Raw genomic sequence first — 25365 nt, forward strand, 5'->3', positions numbered from 1 at the left:
GAGGGCTGCCATGTAAGCCAAAGCCTGACGGTCGTAAAAGAGCATGCTGGAGAGAGAAGCCTGGTCTTGGCAGGGGTTCCGAAAATGTATGCCATGAACGAGAGCTCTGTGGAATTTTGTAGAAGCTTATGGATTCCTTCTCAGAAAAATATGTATAAATACATAACATAAATATATAGAACTATAAAGGGAACGAACTATATTGAAACATTACATCAAATATGTAAAAAAAATCATGAATTTTTGATGCAGTAATATACGCACTTGTAAACTATCAAAACTCAAGAGCTCACAGGCAGATCTATAACTCACAATATTAAAATGATTAAGTAAAGAAACAATAGTTCAAGATATATGGAATAACTGTAATGTGACATGAAAATATCCATGATTTCTATTAATGAAAAAGTAACAGGTATTGCTAACACAACTGTGGAACATAGTGAAAGAAAATGCTTAATAAAGAGGTAAAATTTTTCCTATCCATGTTCGTATACCCCTGGTCCAAGGCAAAGTTTGGCCATGGTAGAAATTTAAATATATTTTTAGGAAAAGTGTGGATAGAAAGAACCTAAAAATGAAGCACAAAACTCTGAATTCTGCACCCATCATCTTCAGCACTTAGGATAATGTTCCAACACATTTTCTGGGTGACATGGTAGACTCCCAGTTTTTTGTGGGGCTCAAAGGAAGAAAAGGCATGATGTGGTGCAAGCACATGCCACTTGAGCCATACTGTACTGTGGTACCATATGTACCTCTGATGGGAGAACCAAAGCATAGACTACGTACCTGTGGTGGGAGTATTCAAACATAGATCCCTGGGTTCTGCAACAGGCCATACACATTGTTGCAAAGAACTACACACCTACTAAAACTACACCTACTGCATACCTCCTGGTATGAAACTGGACCTTGGTAAGAATGGAGCTTCTGACCCTGTGACATCAAGTGACCAAGCCTCCAGAGGTGGCCATCATGAACTTAGTCCTCTCAGATTACTGAGTTAATATGGCCAGGTGGACCCAGCAGTCATTGTAAGATGGAAGTAGTACATTCAGAGTCAGGCATAAGCAGGGACAGAGAGGAAAAAGTAAATGCATAAGCAGGTGGCCCAGACCCACACTCACATTATCTAGCACTGTTTCACCAGCAGATTTCCCCCAAGTCACAGCTATGGCAGCATTGAAGGTCCCTTATAACTGATGGAGAAGAATGTTCCTCAGTAATGGGTTCACTAAAGGGTTGGTACGTTATGTTGGTGTTAGTTGAAAATGGATGGCTGATTCACTGCAGTTCAATCCAGGGGTTTCCCTGAAAGGAAACTGTATAGGCAAACTCTCCCAATAGGCAGAGCTCAGAGTGGTGAATTTAGCATCCACTTTGTGTGGAAACAGAAATAGCCCAAGGGCACATGACCTCATGGACAGTGGTAAATAGCCCAGCTGACTGGTCAGGGGCATAGAGAAGTAAGAATGGAAAATTAGGGACTAGGAGGTCTGGAGAAGTGACGTGTATTTGGACCTATGGAATAAGTGCAAAATGTGACAATCTTAAGTTCCTGTCAATGTCCATCAGAGAATACACACACTGTCCACAAAAGAGGTATTAACCAACCAAGTTGACAGACAGACTTGGCCAGTAGACATCAGCCAGCCTCCATCATTGTTCACTCTAGTGCTGGCACAATGGATACATGAAGAGTGAAGTCATGGAGACTATGCATGGGTTCCCACTCACCAATGCTATTCTAGTGACTGCCCCTGCTAAACACCCAAATTGTCAGCAAAGAGATCAACCCTTGACCTTATTACAGCACTGTATTCTGAAGAGTCCAATCAACTTTTTGTTTGACTACATTGGATCCTTCCACTCTGAAAGGAGCAGCAACTCATCTTGACTGTAATAGACACACACGCTTGGTAAGGGATCGACTTTCATGCCAGCAAAGCCTTGTCTGGACCCAGTATCTGAGGATTTACAGAGTGTTTTATTCACTGACACATAATACCAAATAATCTAATAATTACATCAGAGGAGATATGGCAGTAGAAATAAGACCAAGGGATCCACTCGTTCTTTCCCATACAAGACCAGAAAGAAGCCACTAGCTCGGCGGCACAGTAGTTTGACCTCTTAAAGATACAGCTGAGGCACAAATTTGAAAATGATACCCTGCAAGAATAATCCTCCAGAACTGCATCATCCTCAGGACTGAGTGTACACTCTAGATCAAGTACCATCATCTGATGTTCTGTCTTTAAGTAGAGTACCTGAATCTGGGAACCAAGTGGTGGAAATAGCAGCCATATCAATTACCATCACTCCCAGTGACATCCTTGGGGAACTTGTGCTTCACATTGCCACAAATTTAGGTTCTGTGGATTGAGAGGTGCTAGTTCCCAAAGGAGAACGCTTCCACCAATGGACACAAAGTTGCTCCCACTGAACTCTATGCTACAGCTATTAATCTGTTACTTCAGGCTCCTATGCTAAAGACTATGAGGAAAGCAAATGAGTCACCATAGTGGCAGGGGTAATTGACATCAATCTTTAAGGAAAGGTAGGGCTTTGCTACAAGAGGGATTAGAAAGTATTGGGCTTATTCTGAGGTTATTCAGTGGGTCATCTTTTGGAGAGTAATTAATACTCTCATCCCCTCCTCCACCACCTGTTTTAGATGCCCCTCACCCTCAACTAGTAGTTCTCTCGGTCTAGGTTTGTCTCCTAGTGGGGTGATCCAGACCCTTATCCCTGTGGGATTTGAGAGGAGAAATTTTACTCTGTGGTTAAGGAGGATAGATCATCTACAGAGTGAATCATGTAGGTTTAAGAAGAATGTAAACATCTACGACAATCTCTGGGTGAAACGGGAATCAGCATAAAGATTGCTCCGTCCAATGTCATGCTTGTAATGGCATTTATTAGTAGAGTTAGGCCATTTTATTTTTTTTTCTGGTAATCATTTCTAGCCAAGGAAGAATAACAGAGAACTTAATTGGCTCGAGTAAACCAGAGATAGAAATTGATCAACTAAAAAGTACAACATAAGGATATTCAAGGGGCAAGGAATTTGAGGATGGTATTAGGACAAATCATGCATCCTAGTTTTGGAGGGAAGAATATAAATATAGATTGGCAATGAACATATAAAAGAGATCAAGGAACTAAAAATCGATGACATGTTGAACTACATAAGGGACTATTAACTAGTAAAATAATTAAAAGTTGTCACCAGAAAATATAAAGAAAGGAGACAAAACAGAATATTTGCACAAGAGATAAGGGACCAAATTGATGACAGAAAAAGCACCTTAGGGTGCTTAATAAAATACATGATGTGACATCTATGTTAGTTCTTGATGATAAGGTAAATAAGAGATAAACTGCTTTGTATTATTGATATTAGAAGTAATTTTGGTTTGAACTACTCTATTTTGTGTGTAGTCTAAGATAAATGCCCTGGGAACATAATGAATTTTTGGTCTTCTATACATTTTTTTTTAATCAAGACAACGTGAGATGATCTTAATAATGAACCATGTCTCAGAGTTTCACTGAGCATGATAAAATTTGTTCAACTATGACAACAGGGTCCCTCCTGCTAGAATACTTCAGGTTTGGTTTTCTTAATTTAAAATATATCCTCTATGGGGCTTCCCTGGTGGTGCCGTGGTTGACAGTCTGCCTGCCGATGCAGGGGACATGGGTTTGTGCCCTGGTCCGGGAAGATCCCACATGCCACGAAGCGGCTGGCCCCTGAGCCTGCGCATCCAGAGCCTGTGCTCCACAATGGGAGAGGCCACAACAGTGAGAGGCCCGTGTACTGCAAAAAAATATATATATATATATATATATACACATATATATATATATATATATATGTATATATATATGTATGTGTATATATATATACATATCCTCCGCTTTGGTCAAGGGAGATCAGTTACTTTCCATAGAGTTTGTCTCCATATATGATAGAAACAATTACTGAAATAAATCACATAATATTCTCCAAACTGTCAAATGACAGCATTAAAAAAAAGAGTTGTTTCTTATAAGTTTCCAAGTAACCATAAGATAAAATGATGCAATCTGCATTTCAGATCGATGTCATAAATTAATGAGGTTATTGTGAGGAATATCCTAAGTGTGTGTCTGTTTTTTTCTAGGTCAATAGTAGGACATCACAATTTTATACACTGATTTGTGTTCCCCATAGCAAAGTCTCGCTTTTTTTTCAACTGAAGTATAATTGACACACAGCTTTCTACTAGTTTCAGGTATACATCATGATTTGATATTTTTATATGTTACAAAATTATCACCACCATAAGCATATGTAACATCTGTCACCATACTTAGTTACAGAATTTTAAGATAAGAACTATTTTTTTTAAAAACATCTTTATTGGAGTATAATTGCTTTACAATGGTGTGTTAGTTTCTGCTTTTTTCTTTGTGACATCTTTGTCTGGTTTTGGTATCAGGGTGATGGTGGCCTCGTGGAATGAGTAAGATGAGAACTTTTAAGGCTCACTCTCTTAGCAACTTTCAAATGTGCAGGATAACATTAACTATAGTTGCCCTGCTACACATCACATCCCCATGACTCATATATTTTATAACTGGAAGTTTGTACCTTTTGACTCTCTTCACCCATTTCACTGAGCAGTACCCCCTACCTCTGACAACCACCAATCTGTTCTCTGTATCTATGGCAAAGTCTCTGCTTTAATAGATTTTAACAAGCAGTATCTATCCACCTGTGATGACTTTTTAGCTGATGACATTTTCTCTTAATTGTATCAATCTGAGCACATCCTTACCACTGGGGAAAATTAATAGGCTGGTCTACACACCCCCTTGGTTTATAATCCCAAAAATGTTATCACAGGCTTTGAGGTTTTTGTTTCCTATTCTTAAATATATTGGCGCTCAAGGCTGCTTAAACAAGCATCAACAAAGGTGCCTGTCTTCTTTGAAGTTATTTTCTGCGGAAATCACAGCCAATGACCAAATGATTTGGAAAGATTAAATTGTGCTTATTTTATGGCATTCTAAAACAGCAGGGTTAAATACTGGGCCAGCTGCCAGCCGTTCAGCACCCACACTTTCATGTTTGGCTGCCAGATCCGTCTATACGAATTATTCTGGAGCAGAAATGTGCGATGGCGCCATTCTGGAGAGCAGAAATGAGTTTTTGAGTTTTAATGCTTTGATGAATGGATAATTCAAATATTATCCACTTTTACATGCATACAAAATACTTTTTTAAAATTAGATTGGATTTTGGTTGCTGGAGGAAGGTTTTTCCTTTCTCTTGGAGGAAAGACATCCCTTACACTAAATTTCCTTTTTCTTTGTTCCAGAGGAATGTCGGACCTCTTTCTCCAACCCTATCAAAAATCAAGATGTGTACTTAGCCATTTTATTTGTAATAGAAGCTATAGATATACATACATACTTATGTGCATATATATGCATATATATACACACACATATTAGACAATTTATTCTATGTTAATTTTCACCAAAAACATTTTCTTCTCTATACTCAGCCATAGTCTTCAGGCTGAGGCATGGCTATACATTCATTTCAGACATCTTGATGGCAAGATGAAACAGCTCCACATGCTGTGGCGATCTCTACACAGAAGAACCATAGTCTCACACTCAAAGCCCACTGTCTATAGCCACACAGGTAAAACTTCATTAGTAATATGAATGATTTAAAAATACAAAAGAGCGGGCCTCCCTGGTGGCGCAAGTGGTTGAGAGTCCGCCTGCCGATGCAGGGGATACGGGTTCGTGCCCCGGTCTGGGAGGATCCCATATGCCGCGGAGCGGCTGGGCCCGTGAGCCATGGCCGCTGAGCCTGCGCGTCCGGAGCCTGTGCTCCGCAACGGGGGAGGCCACAACAGTGAGAGGCCCGCATACCGCAAAAAAAAAAAAATAAATAAAAAAAATAAAAATACAAAAGAGCAACAACAAGTCTAAACAAGTTTATACTCAAGGAAGTAATAAACGGCTACCAGAAAGCAAACCTGGAAATTTTCAGACAAGAGAAGCCACTGTCTCTACTACAGGGTGTGAAGCACTTTTTTTTTTGGAGAAGGCGGGTTTTGACCCGGACTTAAAGAATATTAGGGATTTCCTCAGATGCAGGAGAGCAATAGGAGAGGGACCTGTGGGTTGCAAAGAAGGAACCATAAAGTCATGCCTAGACTGATTTTTTAAAATAGATATAAGAAGAAATAAGGTAAAAGAAGAAAGTTGGGTCCATATTTTTGTAGGTTGGAAGCTCCATGCTGAATAGCTTGGAATTAATCCTTCTGACAAGAGGGAAAGAATGAACACTTTTGGGCAAGACCAAGGACACCAAGCTAAACCAGTATTTTCAGAAGACTCATGTGATGTTGTACAGGGTGGAATGAAGGAAAATCTGCGTGTAGACAGATTCCTCAAGAGAAGGCTCTGGATGAAGTGCTGTAAGGTAACCAGAGCATCATAAAAATGCCAACACAAAGAAGTTCATGGACAAAAGTAAAATCAATAGGACCCAGTAACTGAGTGTATAGTGAGCAAAGCATCTCCAGTTGACTGGGAGAGGAATATGGAATGACAGAATCTAGCTTGCATCAATCACTATTTCTGAAACACTGAGAGTCAATAAATACAAGATGTACCCCTTCTCAGGAGTGCATTACCTTAGCAGTGCAGTCCCCAGTGCAGACAAGACAAGAGAGGAGAAGTGACTGGACTGGGGAGGTTGGAGAGGAGAGTCTAGTGAGTGATAAGGTCAGTTTTAGTCTGAGTCCAAGAGAAACCAGACAAAATGGCTGGGAAAAAAATATATCATGTGCTTTAAGACATCTTAGAATGTGTTGCACTGAAGGGACAAGACAAAATATTTTTCACATTTTGGTTCAGTTACCATTAAAATTAACATTTTCTGGCAATCCGTTTTTTATTCATTTTTATGGCAATATTTTATTCTAATACTGCATAGCATTTGTGCCCCCTACAAATTTGCCAGTCCCTGCATTCCAGATGGGTAGCTGACCTTTGTCATTCCTTTCCTTGAGGATTCTTGCAGAGCAGAAAATAGAAGGTACATATAGCAGACTCCTCCTAAAATCAGTGAAGGTACTGTGTTGGAATCCTCTGAGGGCAAGGGAGAGGGGTGTGCCTTTGAGAAACAGAAAAATATGGGGTTCTTCTCTGACCCAAGATATCACACAACCCTGTGGAACTTTGATGAGATTCTCAGCTTCTCAGCTTTTTTGAAGATGCCTGAAGAGGAGCACCAGGGCTCCTGAGAGCAACAAAACCTCAAGGCCTCCCTGCAGCAGCCAAGGCCAACTGTCAGCACTGGTCAGAGAGATTTCCTATTTCTTAACACTGGGACCTCTGTGTAGGAGGATCCCCAGAAGAACTCAGGCTGAATTTTCCACCAGCCTGGCAGGATGGAAACTCAGTTTTGAAATTAGTTTGATTAAATAAGAAATAGAAACACAGATGTCTTGTATTACGTTTTTTTTATGATTTATCAATGAAAACTGGTAAATTGAAGAATTAAAGATCCAAAGTTGTAGGCTTTTTTTGTTTTTTTGTTTTAGTTCTTTCTTCTACCTATCCATAGATATAGTACACTTCTCCAAACTTCCTTCAGTCTTGGAATTCATGTTATAATACTCTACTACATTAAGGGCTGAATGGTGGCATTGCTCAAAAAAGTGTTTACTTAGCAGTGGTACCAACATTTTTTTTTTTTTTTTTTTTGTGGTACGCGGGCCTCTCACTGCTGTGGCCTCTCCTGTTGCAGAGCACAGGCTCCGGACGTGCAGACCCAGCGGCCATGGCTCAGGGGCCCAGCCGCTCCGCGGCACGTGGGATCCTCCCGAACCGGGGCACAAACCCGTGTCCCCTGCGTCGGCAGGCAGACTCCCAACCACTGCGCCACCAGGGAAGCCCCCAACATTTTTTGATGTTGTATCTGTTCCCATCATTCTTTCACACTATGAATGAGGTAGTTGAACTGTGCAGAACAATTTCCCAGAAGAATTCTTGCTCGACTTCTGAGTAGCATGGTCTTGGAGAGGAATAGCTGAACATTTCTTGTATTGGATCTGAAGTCACAGGAGATGCCAGCAACAACAGTTCTTTAGGAGCAGAAAACACTTGGTGAGATACCACGTTTATCCTTAGGCCAAAGTACCCAAGACTCTTCTCTCTCAAATGGGTCCTGATCATTTACATTTAAAAATATTTTGTAATTAACGCGTGTTCATTATGTTTATGCTACGCCATTACAAATCATTTTTAAAGACAGTTGAAATAAAACGAAAAATTCAACAATGGAAGATAAAACCATGGAAGATAGTTATTTTTCCCTTACATAAAAATGTTTCATTAATTATTTTCTTCTTAAATCAAGGCCTCATAGAATCAGAATCAATGTCCCCATTTTAAAAATCATGCACTGCCTCTTTCAATTATTCTACAGTATTACTAGATGACTAATAAAATTTGTATTGTATTATAATTGAAAACTGCACTGGGAAAATATGAATGTGTCATGTTTTGTGATGTTGAAATCGTGCCATAAATGGTCCCAGTCAAGCCTGAAAAGCTGTTATTATTATTTCTTTTTATTAATGTTTAAGTAATCTGCATTTTTGATAACTTCAGTAAGCCTCATGACTGTCAACGTTTGCCATTTACTTTTTCTTTCCCCCAAATTATTTTTGACACTTTGGTTTCTACTTAACAAGTAAGTAAGCGTCCATTCTTGGAGATGTTACTTAATAGATACCACATGTCCAAGGCCATATGTAAATACCATTTACTGCAAAACAGGTTAATGACACAGTGCAGATATTGTTGCTATAGTCCTATATTATGCAAATAAGACCAACCTATTTTTGTAGCAATTATTTGAACTCACCAAAACCCAACAGAGGTCATCACGCTACAGGTGGGGATTAACACAAACTTAAACTTGTACTAATCTCCCTTTGAGAAAGGAAGCATTAGCAAATGCTCTGTGGCAGCTGCTCGTTTTACTATACAGCTAAATGCTACCAACAGAAGGGAATACTTAGGAGACCAATTTGAATTAACACGTTTGGAAATTTAGTGAAAGTATAAACACATATGATATTAAAAAAAAAAAGAGTGAGAAGAAAGAACCATACATACAATTCTTACTTGGAGCCATGCTTTTCTTTTTAGATTTTCCCTGATAGCTCCATTTCTATGATTCTATCCAGGCCCATAGTCTAGATGTGGTTCTCTACAATGACAGCTTATTGGTATATCAAAAAATCTTCTAAACTTTGTGTGATGCAGGTTAATAAAATGTGATCACTCTTCCTGAAGAAGTTGAAGTACACCTCTTGGGACTGATACAAAATAGGAGTGATTCCCTCTTTGGGATGATTAGCTCAAATGACAGCAAAGAAGGAAGCTATCACATGCATCTGTTTAGTATGAAATGATCCAGGATTTGGACTAGGAAAGGAAGACTAGGGAAGGGAGATTGTAAAGGAAGCAAGGAAAAGGGCTTAATCACAACTGTAGAAGTCAGAATTAATAATTTGTGTAAAGGGGATATTAGGAGACTGGTTTTTACCAGACCAAGAGGTCCATGTTATTTATAGCAACATTAAAGTTTAAAAACTTGTTACATGATAAAATGTCCCTGAAAAGATATATTTTTGCAGTTGTTGTAACCTCATCTCTTTATTATGGGATTTCAGAAGAACAATAGTTTGTGGAGCTTTACAGTTTCTGTTTCATTTATGTACTATGTATGTAGCAGACATTAAGCACTGGTATATGGCACATACTGCACTAGGCACTAGGGTTACTCATATAGTTCCTACTTTTAAGGATTTTACAGTATCTGATAGTTGTGTAGTGATTTAAACTTGAAAAATGTTTTCACTTTTAATTTTTCTAGTATTCTGCTTTTCTATGTACCCTTTGGGCAACATGACCTTGGTATTCATGGCAATGAATTTTTTTTTTAAAGAAAGGTGATTTTTCAAATATAAGGAATAATGTAATGATGACTGTCTTAGCCTGGGTTGCCATAACAAAATACCATAGACAACATGGCTTAAATAACACATTTATTTGCTCATAGTTCTGCTGTCTGGAAGTCTGAGATCAGGATGCCAGTAGTGTAAATTTCTGGTGAGATCTCTCTTCCTGGGTTACACATGACCACCTTTTGGCTGCGTCCTCACACGATGGAGAGAGAGTAAGCTCTCCGATGTTTCTTATCTTAAGGGCACTAATCCCATCATGAGGCCCCACCCTCATGACCTCATCTAGACCTAATTACCTCCCAAAGACTCCCTTTCCAAATATGATTATATTGGGTTTAGGGCTTCAATACATGAATTTTGGGAGGACACAATTCAGTCCATAGCGTAGACTCAGGTGCCCCATTTGAAAAATTTTGTGTTTTGCCATATTTGATTCAGAATGTTTTTTAAAAAATAAGTTTATGAATGAAAGTTCTTTTATACCTTTCTCCAATCATATCATTTTATCTATCTAATAATAACCCTATTCTCACATCTTGTGTATCTTTTCTGTTCAGATTTTAATACTTTACTACTTATTTATATATGTATAAACAATAATATTGTGGTGTGCTTTCATATGTTATATAAAATACTATTATAGTTCATAACTTATTCTTTAATTTGTGTTTTACTTTTAGTTTTTTCAAGATTCCCTGATATATATGTATGTATATATGGATTTATATGTAGGTGTATATGTATACAAATATATAATACAATATAATATAAATATCAAGGAATCTTGAAAATCAGTGTCCAACATATTGTTTTGTTTCTACCATATCCAGGACTCATGGGTCCAGGGATCAAGGGGTGGAAATGGAAGTGGCACCACTATTACTGCTAGTGATCCATCAGTAAAAATTTTTCTTCTTGTCCTCACCATCTTATGTTTCCCTGGTCTGGAGGTCTCCAAAGGGAGGAATGCTTCCATCAGTAAACACAGCATGACTCCACTGAATTGGAAGGGAAGATGGCCACCTGACCACTTTGGGCTCCTCATGCCTCAGAATCAACAGGCAAATAAGGGAGTTACTACGCTGGCTAGGGGGACTGATCCTGACTGCTAAAGGAAAATTGGACTGCTGCTATAAAATGGAGGTAAGGAAGAGGATATCTGTAATGCAGAAGTTCCTTTAGGGCATCTCTTATTACTACAATGCCCTGTGATTCAAGTCAATGGAAAACTACAACAACTTGGGCTTCCCTGGTGGTGCAGCGGTTAAGAATCCGCCTGCCAATGCAGGGGACACAGGTTCGAGCCCTGGTCCAGGAAGATCCCACATGCTGCGGAGCAACTAAACCCATGTGCCACAACTACTGAGGCTGCACTCTGGAGCCCACGAGCCACAACTACTGAGCCTGCATGCCACAATTACTGAAGCCTGCACACCTAGAGCCCGTGCTCCGCAACAAGAGAAGCCATGGCAATGAGAAGCCTGCGCACCACAACGAAGAGTAGCCCCAGCTCACCACAACTAGAGAAAGCCTGCACAGAACAACAAAGACACAATGCAGCCAAAAAAAAAAAAAAAAACTACAACAACTCAATTCAGGCAGAATTACTAATGGCCTAGCACCTTCAGGAATGAAGGTTTGAGTCACGCCACCAGGTATAGACCACAGCCAGCTGAGGTACTTTCTGAGAGCTAAGACAATATGGAAGGGATGGAGGAATAGGTAGTTTTAAATACCAGTTATGGCCACGTGACCAGTTGCAGAAACTAGGAATATAATTGTTTTGAGTATTTCTTATTTTGTTATGAATATATTTGTGTGTGTGTATACCTAATATTTTTTCTTTCCTCTCTTATCATATAACATGAGATGTATTAACTTTGATTCATAGTAGTTTTGTTAACTTTACATCATAGTATTTGAGTTACAGAATATGAAGGAAAGACTGATTACCATTCAAGCATTTTGCATCATCTTCTGGTGAAAGGGTTAGGGGACTTGGGTTTCACACAGGATAGTTGTATCATATTAAGCAGAAGTATGACTTTAATAATGTCTTTAGAGTTTAAATATGTTTGAAAAAGATGTGTATGGGTGCCAAATTGACAAGGGGTAGACTGTGATGGCTTATTTTATGTATCAACATGGCTAAGCTATGGTGCCCAATTATTTATTCAACACCAATCAAGATGTTGTTGTGAGGCTATTTTTAAAAATATGATTAATATTTAAATCATTAGACTCTGAGTAAAGTAGATTACCTTTCATAACATGGGGAGGGGTGGTGTTGGTGGTGGTGCTATATCTAACCAGTTGAAGGCCTTAAGAGCAAAGACTAAAGTTTCCTAAAGAAGAAACAATTCTGCCGTAAGACTGCAGTACTGGAAACCTTGTCTGCAGACTTGCTCTGAAGATTTCAGACTCAAGAATTCAACAGTTCTGGGCTTCCCTGGTGGCGCAGTGGTTGAGAGTCTGCCTGCCAATGCAGGGGTCGTGGGTTCGAGCCCTGGCCTGGGAAGATCCCACATGCCGCAGAGCAACTGGTCCCGTGAGCCACAACTACTGAGCCTGCATGTCTGGAGCCTGTGCTCTGCAACAAGAGAGGCTGCGATAGTGAGAGGCCCGCACACCGCAATAAAGTGGCCCCCGCTTGCCGCAACTGGAGAAAGCCCTCGCACAGAAATGAAGACCCAACACAGCCAAAAATAAATAAATAAATTTAAAAAAATAATAATTCAACAGTTCTAACCTGAATTTCCAGGCTGCTGGCCCACCCTACAGATTTCAGACTTGCCAGCCCCCAAAATTATGTAAGACATTCTCTTAAATTCTGCCCCCATCTCCCTCTCTCTCTCTTTCTCTCTCTCGATTCTGTTTCTCTGGAGAACCCAAATACAACCTTATATCCAGCAACCCTGATGTATGCACTTATTTTAATAATTTATGTATAGATTACTTTGGATTTTCTGACTGCAAAGGGTGACAATTTTCTTTCTTTCTTTCCATTCCATATATATTTTATTTCCTTTCTTGTCTTATTATAATGGCTAGGGAACCCAATAAAAAGTAGAATAACAGTGTTGATAACAGGACACTAGAGGGAAAAGATTTTAATATTTTATGACTTTGTATTTTGCTATAGATTTTTGAAGATACACTTTAGTATGAAGGAATTTTTTTAAGTTCAGTTTTATAAAAGTTTTTTATAAGTAATGGTTATTGCAATTTGTGTAATTCTTTTTCTAAATGTATAAAGAAAATCAGGATTTTTTCTCTATTTCTTTAATGTAATTAAATATACTGATAGTTCAATATTTGAAAACCAAGCATCACTTGAATAATTCCTTCCTGATTGAAATATTACTTTTTATATCTTGCAAGATTTGGTTTGTACATCGTTTCTTTAAAAATTTTACATTGTGGTTTATATTACTTTCATTTCTTGCTTTATAGCCCAGTGATCATAATTTGTATATTCTTCCATATTAATTTTTTACTTTTCCTTGAATTTCAGTTAATTTTTGTCTCATAAAGTTGAAGTTATATAATTAGGTATTTAGAATTGAACCTTTTATCACCATGGTCAATTGAAACTTTTATCCTCAGGAAAATTTCCTTTTTATCTCTGCTAATGCTTTCTGATGTATACACCTCAATATTATTATCACTACAGTTGCTACATTTGCTTTTTGTGTGTGTGTCTAGTTTCTGCTCTTCATATATTTCCTTTTTAAATTTTAATTATTTTCTTAACTTTCTATTTAGCTGTGTCTCTTGTAACAAGCATAGAATTGTTGCTGTTGTTGATAAATTCAGTTAAAATCTTTGACTTCAATAGGGAATTTAATGTATTAACATTTACTGTAATTACTGACATATTTGTTTAAATCTATATTTTATAATTTATTTATGATATTTTCCACATTTTGTATATACATATTTCCTCTACTTTCTACCTCTTTTGGTTTGAATTCTTTATATTATTTAATCTCAGTTCATTTGCTTGAAAATTGTAACTGGTTACACTGAAGCTAGAGCTTACCATATGCATGTGTTTGTATGTAAATTTTTACCACCCTTCAAGACTTAAACATCAAACTCCCTTTGACTTGCAACTCAGTTATTGGCTATTTTCTCAGAGAGAACCACATGGCAAATGCCAGTGAATAAAAAATCCTGTGCCAGGAGGGTACAGTTGAAATAATCCAACATAAGAATGATATTTTCCAGAAACTACATGTTTTACCTTAAAAATTCATAAGATTTTCCTCACAGTGTACTAACTTGTTTTAATAGTTAAAAAATAAGTGAGGTAAATATTAAGAAAAAATAATTTAAAAATAAATAAAAACAAGCAAAACCTCTTAGTTATTTGATGTAATGCTATATCATTGTCTTGATCAGTTCTTAACAAGTGAGATGAATGCAAAGTGATTTGATCCTGCATTTTGAGATTATCACCTGCATCAACCTAGTTTTCTGTCTCAGTATCACAGTATTTAAAAGAGAGTCAGAGAAGCGGATGTTTACAAATGTATAATTTTTATTCACTGTTTTTTAAGTTGTCAGAGTAGTTATGAAACACTACCAGAAATGTGCTGCCTTGGGCAGAGATAAAAAACTATATAATTTTGCAGTTGGGAAGGCTTCTGTCTCAGTCACTTCCTATTTAAGTAGCCAACCACATTGCCTGGCACAGCATCAGCACTCAGAAAATGGATATTGTTGCTGTGGTGGTTTTTGTTATGATTATCTTTAGTTGTGGACTGTTCATACCTTAACAGTATGTAGTATCTTAGACTCAGAAGGATTGCAATGCAACTTTGAGGATAGTCCCTTTCTTTAGAAAAGCTACTTTCTAACCTAAGAAGTAAGTTGCCTGTACTTTGTTTTTTTTTAATTCTTCTAAAACTTTGTGGGATTTTTTGGGGTTGTTTTTTTTTTTGCGGTACGCAGGCCTCTCACTGTTGTGGCCTCTCCCGTTGCGGAGCACAGGCTCCGGACACGCAGGCCCAGCGGCCATGGCTCACGGGCCCAGCTGCTTCACGGCATGTGGGATCCTCCCGGACCGGGGATTGAACCCGTGCCTCCCGCATCGGCAGGCGGACTCTGTCTGAACCACTGCGGCACCAGGGAAGCCCTTTTTTTTTTTTTTTTTTTTTTTTTTAACATAGTCTCTTGTTCTTCCAAAAACACAGTTAAGAAAATGAAAAGGCAAAAAAAGCCTGGTAGAAACTCTTTACAACACGTATCAGACAAAAGGTTTGTATCAAGAATATGTAGAGTTCTTCCAAGTCAATTACAAACAACAAAAACAACAACCCACAAAATAAACAGAAGATTTGAATAGACACTTCACAAAATATTTCAAATGGTGAATAAACATATGAAAACATGCTCAATATTAGAGAAATTCAAATTAAATCTACAATGAAATACTAGTATGCACCTGTGAGAGTGGCTAAAATTAAAAAGACTGGCTAAACCAAGTGTTTGTGAAAATATGGAGGAATTGGAACTCTTATACAATGCTCAAAGGAATGGAAAATTGTACGATCATTTGGAAAACAGTTTGGCAATTTCTTGAAAGTTAAAAATACCCTTTCCTATGACCCAATCATTCCAGTCCTAGGTATATGCCCAAGAGAACTGAAAGCATATGTCCGTACAACACTTGTGCCTGCATGTTCAAAGCACCTTATCTGTAATACCAAAAACTGGAAACAACTCAAACGTTCCTCAACAGATCATTTGATAAATAATTACATGTATCCATACAATGTAATACTCTGCAACATAAAAAGGAATTAATTCCTGAGACACACTTAAGAAAAAGTTAAGTAATCTAGTATTCATGAGTGGCTTCATGGTTGGAGAGAGTGACTATAAAAATAAGTGCAATTAATTTTAAAAACATTGACATCTAAGATTGAAACAAACTGTAAGTGGTCTCTTATACAAAAAAAAATGTTGATTTCCTGACAAGTAGTTATCCATATTAATGAATTCTGAGGATACTTATTAGTGAAATCTGAGGACACTTACCTAAGCAAACTTAGAAACTTGTACACATAAACCTTAGTGTCTGTACATTTCAAATTTCAGCTGCTTTCTTTTGATGCTAAGCAAATAATGAATGACCCAGCTTTGTGATTTGTAGTAGTCCACAAGTATGTAACATTTTTTATGATAATATTCTCACATACAGTATTTATTATTTTGCATTATTTTTAAAGAATATTTACATCAAAATGAAAAACAAAAAACCTCTGACACTAACTGCAACAATATAGTTTTAAGCAAAACTGATTTGAGCAAAGTTGCATAGTGAATTGATCTCCGTCTTACTTTTGCCTTTCTAACATCTGCTCTTTGCCTCCAAACAACCAGGATCCTCTCCCTCTGGCTTCTATCCCATGAAGCCTCTCAATCTAATGAGGCTTGCGCTCTACTTCCCCTCCGCTCATCCAGCACTTAATCTTGAGAATTCCTGGAGCCAGAAGGTAAAGGATGTTTCCAAATTCAGAACTCCTCCTTTGAGATAAATGTCAAGAGTCCTTAGTGCTCTGATCAAATGCTTTCACGTTCTCACCACTTCAGGCACATATTGGATGAACTTGCTGGCCCGTGTTTGTGGTTGTGGGGGTCATGAGACCAGTAATGACAGATGAATTGTAATTATAAGTGATATGTGTAACTCTGGAGATCTGAGTACCCAACTGTAACTTCAAGACTATTTTCGGGACTTCCCAGGTGGCGCAGTGGTTAAGAATCCACCAGCCAATTCAGGGGGCCTGGGTTCAATCCCTGGTCCAGGAGGATCCCACATGCCGTGGAGCAACTAAGCCTGTGCACCACAACTACTGAGCCTGCGCTCTAGAGCCCATGAGCCACAACTACTGAGCCCGCGAGCCACAACTACTGAAGCCCGTGCGCCTAGAACCTGCGCTCCGCCACCACAAGGAGAAGCCTGTGCACCGCAATGAAGACCCAATGCAGCCAAAAATAAATAAATAAAATTTTAAAATAAACAAATTCCCCTCCTGTCTTGCTCATTTAAAAAAAGGGGGAAGAAAAGGACTATTTTAGGGATCCCTTTTTCTTCTGGAATGATGATGAGAGAACTCCCTGAATGTCTGTGATGAGCAGAAGCCTTCTGCTCCCATGATGGACATCTCATGTAAACAAGAAAAAAATAAAACTTCTATTATTTTAAGTCACTGTGACTTGGTGGTCATTTGCTCCCACAGCATGAGCAAGCCTTTCCTGATGGGACCAGTATCATATATTATATTGTCACAGGAGCATTCTAGCAGCATCGCTTTAGTCTCTGGTTTGGAGTCCATAGGAACGACTCTAATGGTAGAATTTCTGCCATGGGACAGGGAGCAAGAGATCTTATGTAGGGGAATAGCTGGGCAAACAGAAACCACAAATGCACCTCAAACTGTGTTATAAAAGCAGCTACATATTCAGCACACCTGCAAAGTTGCTTGCTGATGATGTTCTAACTGCTGGATATTTTTGTGTTTTCAGTTTCTGGTTGAGAACGAAAATTTTGTGAACTAAAGATTCTATCTGCCACAAATCCTCGCCTTTTCACAGCATTTTCTTAACGTTTTGATTCTCGGCTACAAAGGTAACTGGTGGAAGCCACTGACTGCAGAATCCCGTACTCAAAGCACAGTATTAGGGGAGCCTTCTTTCCTCTCTTTGACAAATGTGATTAGTTTAAAATGAAGTCAGAGGAAGCTACTCTACAGTTATCGAAAGGCTTAGAAATAAAACCCCAACACTTACAGTGATAACATTGCCCACGCCTCCCTGAAAAAACTTTCTGAAGCTTAAGTAGGAAAAAGCATTGTAAGAGTGATGACAGTGGCTCACCAATAATTCTTTAAAATATGACTAATAGTATTGGAACAAGAACAAAGATTTTAGATTTTGGGGGTGGGAGGGAACACACACAAACACAATGCCTGGTCTTTGTTTATAGACAAATTAGATCTAACTTCTTAATATGAAAATCAGTTACCTGCCAGAAACTGAAAAACATTTTTTTATGAACAATTTTTCAGAGATACTGCCAAGCCTTTCCCTAAATAAAGTGAGATTTCAAATCAGAAGAGAATTAAAATATATTTACTTAAGAAAAACTCAAGCAGAAGGGCATCTGATGTTTTACAGACATTCCAACACCTTCAGGAAATTTGAACTCACACCAAAGGGTCTGATAGTCATTTGAGTCTCCATCAGTACTGGAACACATGTGCACACAATGCACATTGAATTGTTCCAATGTAAAAAAAAAAAAGAAAAGAAAAAGAAAACTGGTCTTAAATTATAGAAGTCCTCTACCATTCTTAACCCCAAAGTCTTTGGCAGCTTGAAACACAGTGACTTAGACTGATATGGTCACAAAGATTCCTTTGGTGCTAGAAACCACAATGCTGAGGTCTAAGCAACTGCTGCTCCAGGAGCACAGCGATTAGAAACTAAACAGCCCAGGAGACATCTAAGACTGAGGGACAATTTGGGGAGCAAACTAAGAAGGATGCATTACTTGTTCTGATTTTCCTTGGACAGCCACTTCTCCGTTTCTTCTAAGTTTAACTATTTGCTTCATGTTGTCAGTTTGTTGCCAGAATTTGGATGTGCTCAAATTAATTTTCACAATTTTTTCTTGTAACCAAAAATATCTCTGCCATTTTCCAATCCCTGAGCTAGGTAAGACAATCTTGTAATATATATTCTGGGAGTAAAACAAGTGGAAATTTTAGATTCCATTGTGGTGAATTCACTATTAGATTATTTGGAGACACGTTAAAGCCACTAAATTAATTGCCACCATTTATTATAATGTTATTGTCCAGATTATGTTCTATCTATTATGCATCATCTCATTTAATCTTTAAAGTAAACCTACTATTATTACCCTGGTTAACAGATGAGAAAACTGAATCTTAACAAGGTTGCTACACAGCTATGAAACAGGACAAAGAAGGGATCAAAACTCAGTGCTTTCATCTGTTGATGGACACTTAGGTTGCCTCCATGTCCTGGCTATTGTAAATAGAGCTGCAATGAACATTGTGGTACATGACTCTTTTTGAATTATGGTTTTCTCAGGGTATATACCCAGTAGTGGGACTGCTGGGTCGTATGGTAGTTCTATTTTTAGTTTTTTAAGGAATCTCCATACTGTTCTCCATAGTGGCTGTATCAATTTATATTCCCACCAACAGTGCAGGAGGGTTCCCTTTTCTCCACACCCTCTCCTGAATGGATGAAGAAGATGTGGCACATATATACAATGGAATATTACTCAGTGATAAAAAGAATCAAAACTGAGTTATTTGTAGTGAGGTGGATGGACCTAGAGTCTGTCATACAGGGTGAAGTAAGTCAGAAAGAGAAAAACAATACTGTATGCTAACACATATATATGGAACCAAAAAAAAAAGGGGGGTTCTGATGAACCTAGGGGCAGGACAGGAATAAAGACGCAGACCTAGAGAATGGACTTGACGACACCGAGGTGGTGGGGAAGGGTAAGCTGGGACAAAGTGAGAGAGTAGCCTTGACATATATACACTACCAAATGTAAAACCGATAGCTATTGGGAAGCAGCCACATAGCACAGGGAGATCAGCTCTGTGCTATGTGACCACCTAGAGGGGTGGGATAGAGAGGGTGGGAGGGAGATGCAAGAGGGAGGGGATATGGGGATATATGTATACATATAGCTGATTCACTTTGTTATTCAGCAGCAACTAACACACCATTGTAAAGCATACTCCAATAAAGATGTTAAAAAAAAATAAAAAGAAACTCAGTCCTAACTCTTCACTGCTGTTCTGTGTTGCCTTCTTAGATACTTCCTTTTCTACTTTTATTAAAAATGTTAGTTTCTCTTCAAAGCGTTAGCCACCCTCCCCAGTCAATCCCTAAGAAGGGTCCTCCTGCCCGGTGTCTTTCAAGCCAATAGAATGAGACCGAGTTTGGTTCAGAAGCAAAGGGAAGCTTTCCGGGGCAAGTGCAGCTGTGCTGCTCCAACTCCAGATCGCAGTGCCAGGGCCAGCGCTTCTGCACATGGCCTGCCAGGTGCAGTACGGGGGCGGGGGCAGGAGGCGCATCTATGCACACAGCCAGTCAAATTGGGGTGTCAGCAGCAGCAGTTCTGCACTGGGAACTCTAATCCCATGTGTTAGGTGCAAGACCTCTGTACACGATGGCCCCCTATAGGCAAGGGAACTAGACTAAGCGCAAAAGAAGAGGGTAGAGCGTTCGCCTGGATTCCATCTTATTTTTCTGCGGGATCCCAGTGGGCTTTGCCGGTGACTAAAGGAGCATCTGTACATCTCTGAAAGTGACAATTAGTGCTCATATCAATGTTTCCCTTGGAAAGCAGATGCTGATGGTTGAGTGTTTGAGAGAACAGTCTGGAGCCCTGACTGCCATCTCCTAGCTGTGGGACCATGAGTGAATCACAGACATTCCCTACCTCCCATTGCTATGCCATATGGCCATGTTATGGAAATTTATTTATTTTATATTTATAGAGCCCCAATAGTATGGAATGTAGGTGTTATGATTATCTGTATTCATGAATATCATATTCACATACTTAAATAAATTGTAACCCACAGAAAAGCTATCCCAGCTCAGCCACCCAAATGACACGAAAAGTCCTTTTCAGGAGGTTAAGTAAAAATCTTCACTGCAGCTGCGACTCAAAGAAGCCCCCGTCAGAGCAGGAGGCAATGAAAAAGTGATGGTATGCCATACTGACTGGTAAACTTTTAGTTCAAACTCTGTTTCTCACCACCCGCCCCCATCCCCAAAACCCATGGCATAGTAATCCTGTTCTGAACTTTATCTTACATTTCAACAGCTCTTTGGGCCATCTCAGTTCATACAGTTCAAATTTCCTGCTAGTCAGGTAGCACTAATATCTGCATTTCCCTTTTATTCCCTCCACATCATCTCAGGGCTTTCTTCACTGAGGAGCCACGTCCAGATTTGGGGTGAAAATTGAAACTGGAGAGCAGCATTGGGGGCGGCAAAGCCAGGAGCATGGAAGGACTCATTAATCAGGATCCAGAACTGCCACTGATGAGAACTCTGGGAAGTGGGGCACATTCTTCCCCTAGGGTGAATGTGTAAGTGCTTGGCTTCTTTCTTCTTTTCTCTTTTCCTGTGGTGCCTCAAAAAATGTGCAAGCTCTGGCTCCTAGCCAGTGGGGTGATTTCTTTGTTTAAAGGAAAGTGTAAAGTATTTTCACATTAAATGAAGAACTTCAGACATCTCCGGGAATCTGTCCTTTGAGGGCTTGTTAAAATTCAACAAAGACCCATTTATACTTTAAGAGAACCTCTTCTTCCTTTGCTGGGTTGCCTTGGGGATTTTCATTTCTTTCTGCAGCACCACTGTATTTTGTCTTAGCTTTTCCTCTCAGAGGAATTATGGCCACATTTTTTATTTTTAAACCCTCAGATCTCTCTTGTTCTTATTTAACCTCATCTATGTTTTAGTATTCATCTTTTTTTTTTTAAAAAAAGATGTATGAGTTGATTTTAGCTGCCTCGTCCACTTGTTAGGGGGTGACAGAAACATTTGTTTCTGATTTTTGAAATTACAAACATCACAAGAGATTTACTAAGAAACTAGTTTTCTCTGAGTTTGTGAGTTCTCATTCCAAGTTTTGTAAGACCCCTATATATCTTCAATCTTCACAAGGGATATCAGGAAATAATTTTAGGAGGAAATATCCAATTGAAAGTTAATTCCAGCCCCCTATATTTATCCTGGAACTTTCATATATCTTGCTTTTTGGATGGTGAATAAAAAAGACTCTTCACCAGAGTGAAGAAGAATGTAAACTATGGGAAGTTAGAGTTTCATTCACATCTGTGTGCCCATTAGCCCACAGAGTGCCTCCCACATATTAGATACTCAGAACCTGTTGTCTGAAGGAATAAATGAACACATTTTAAAATGATAAAATATTCAGCCTTAAAAAGTTATGAATTGCCTCCTTTGTCTCTTATAATTAAGCACTTGAACTTTTTCTCTAGTGCCAATTGTACATTAATTCACAATGAACTATATACCATAATACTTTATAGGAATGATATAAACACAGCTTTTCTCACAAACATGGCAGACTACAGTTGTATTTCTAGGTTTTCTTGGGGGTAGTGCCTGTAATAGAGGCAGTGTGGATATCCAGTTCAATAAGGCTACATGGCCTTCCTGCGGCTGTATCAGCAGCCATCTCGGAATTGTACCCAGTGACACACATAATTCCATACCTTCAATGTTACACATGAAGAAGGATTAGTCTTTATTATTGTTGGAGAAGTCTTCATACTCAAAGAATGTTTAAGTGAGATTATTTCCTGCCTAATTGCATTTGATTAAATCTTCTGGGATAATGAAAACTGATTATGTGCATGACTGTGGATACTTTTCTCACTACATAATAGAGGATGTAAGTAATGTCATTCATGGAATTTACTTGACTGAAAAATTACTTGTTTTAATCCTATGGTAGGATTTCTATGAGAATTGTGGGGGAAAGCTTTAAAAATGACACTGAAAAATATTTATCTAAAATAAATCTATCTACCTACCTACTTATCTATTCTATTATCTATCTAATCAATCTATGAGATGAGCAACCAAGACTGAGAACCATGCCTGTAACTGAAATTGGTTCTTCCTTGAGGACACTGTTTCCTTAGGAGTCCCCTTAATTGGTGACTCTTTTCTACACTCTCCTATCCCTGGGCCTGGAGATGGGGCAGATGCACTGTTGCTTGTTGTCATTTCTCAGCAATCCTTTCTAACCCCCTTTCATCAATTCTTCCTGCTTTAAAGCTCATGCTGTGAGAGCTCATATTACCCTTCCTTGTTGCACTCATTTACTGACCACTAGTTCACTTTCCCTTTTTTCTTAAGATTTTATAGATAATAGTCACTCTCTCCTAAACTCCTGCTCTCTTAATTCTTGCTGACTTCAAAATCTACGTAGATGCTCCTTCAATCTAGCTCCTTGGTGCCTTGACCTCCTCTCCTCTAAAACAGGGGTCCCCAACCCCCAGGCCACAGACAAGTACCAGTCCGTGGCCTGTTAGGAACCGGGCCACACAGCAGGAGGTGAGCAGTGAGTGACCGAGGGAAGCTTCATCTGTATTTACAGCCGCTCCCCATTGCTTGCATTACCGCCTGAGCTCCGCCTCCTGTCAGATCACTGGTTGCATTAGATTCTCATAGGAGCACGAACCCTACTATGAACTGAGCACGAGAGGGATCTAGGTTGTGCGTTCCTTATGAGAATCTAATGCCTGATGATCTGAGGTGGAGCAGAGGCAGTGATGTCAGCACTGGGGAGCGGCTGCACATACAGATTATCATTAGCAGAGACGTTTGACTGCACAGAGACCATAATAAATCAACTGGAAAACAAGCTCAGGGCTCCCACTGATTCTGCATTATGGTGAATTGTATAATTATTTCATTATATATTACAATGTAATTATAATAGAAATAAAGTTCACAATAAATGTAATGCACTTGAATCATCCTAAAACCATCCCCCCTGCCCTGGTCCTTGGAAAAACTGTCTTCCATGAAACCAGTCCCTGGTGCCAAAAAGGCTGAGGACCACTGCTCTAAAATGATCACCTCCCATCTACATAAGACAATCAGTACTAAGGTTATACCATATAGTTTCCTTTTACTAACAACTCTTAGTTTCCAAAAATTGCATTTTCAGGAATCTTTCTCCATGACTATTAGCTTTTGTCTTTCCAGTTCGTGCATATTTATACCTCATGGTGGCCAAAATCAGTTGATCATACCACTTGTTCATTGTCACCCTTATGAACTCCCTTTCTTATTCAGCTACCTTATATGCCATGACCCATTATTATAATTTCTCTCTTCTCTCTCCTTACATTGTATCTGTCTTGCAGAATTTCACCCATGGTTAATCCACAGTTAAATCCATCTCTCTGCCTACTCCACATCTGTTCCCATACAGCTGAATATGGCTGCAGAAAAACACAATCATAATGATTGTCTTCCTTTAAATTTATGACCTCTGATCTCAAGTGGGCTCTTAATATTGCCTGGCAATCATATTATATTCCCCTAGTCCATTCATTCTCCCACTCTCCCTGAAAAATATTTCCTACTTTTTCTTCTCTCCTCAAACTTCTAATGCTTCCTCTTAAATCCTAACCCTCAGCTGATGACCTTGCTTACAGATAAAACAGAAACGAACAGAAGAGACCTTCCACAAAGTCCTACCATAATAACTAACCACCTACTTGCATCTGTTCCTTTGCCTGTGGATGACTTAAGGGCATTCCTATCTAAAGACAATTCTTCCACTTGGCAGGAGATTGTTTTGCTTACTTTCCTACTTCTAGATATTGCTCTCCCTCCAATTATTATTTTCTTCCATTTTCTACTAGATCATTTATAACAAACATGCTCTACTACTCTCGTCTGAAAAAAAGGAAAAGGATTTTATTGACTCTATCATTCCATTCAGCTATCACTGAATTTCTCATTTCCTTTTACCTAAAAAACTTTCAAAATGTTTTCTAAAGTAACAGTCCTCAATTCTTCTACCTTTCTTTCTTACAGCCACTCCAATCAAGCTTTAGAACTCACCACTCTACTGAAATTGCTCTTGTTTAATCACCAATGACCTCCATATTACTAAATCCAAATCAGTTCCTGTTCATCATCTCATGTGACCCATCAACAGAATTTGATACAGTTGATCACTCCCTCCTCCTTGAAAGTTTCCCCATGTGGACTCCAGGATACTACACTCTTCAGGTTTTCTTTTTTCTCACTGGCTGCTTCAGCTAAGACTCCTCTGAGTGTTTCTCAATCACCTGACCAGGAATCACTGGAGTGACTCAGGGCTAAGTCCTCAGACCCTTCTCTTCTCTCCCTACACTATTTTGCCAATCACATCTTTTACATGATTTCAAAAATCATTTATCCACTGACAGCTCCCAGTTGGATATCTCCATCCTAGACCTCTTCTCTAAACTCAACATCTCTCTACTTAGATATGTAATAGGCATCTCAAAGTCAGCAAGTCCAAAATCATGCTCTTACCATTCCTTTCAAGTCTGTTCTTCACAGAGTCTTCTCCATATCAGTAAATGGCAACTCCACATTTCATTTGCCAAGGCCCAAATCTCTGGGGTCAATTTTTCTCCTTCTCTCCTAACCTGCTTTCAATCCATCACCAAGCACTGCTCACTGTACCTTTAAAATA

The sequence above is a fragment of the Mesoplodon densirostris genome, chromosome 9 (assembly GCF_025265405.1).
Source record: "Mesoplodon densirostris isolate mMesDen1 chromosome 9, mMesDen1 primary haplotype, whole genome shotgun sequence".
Taxonomy (NCBI): domain Eukaryota; kingdom Metazoa; phylum Chordata; class Mammalia; order Artiodactyla; family Ziphiidae; genus Mesoplodon; species Mesoplodon densirostris.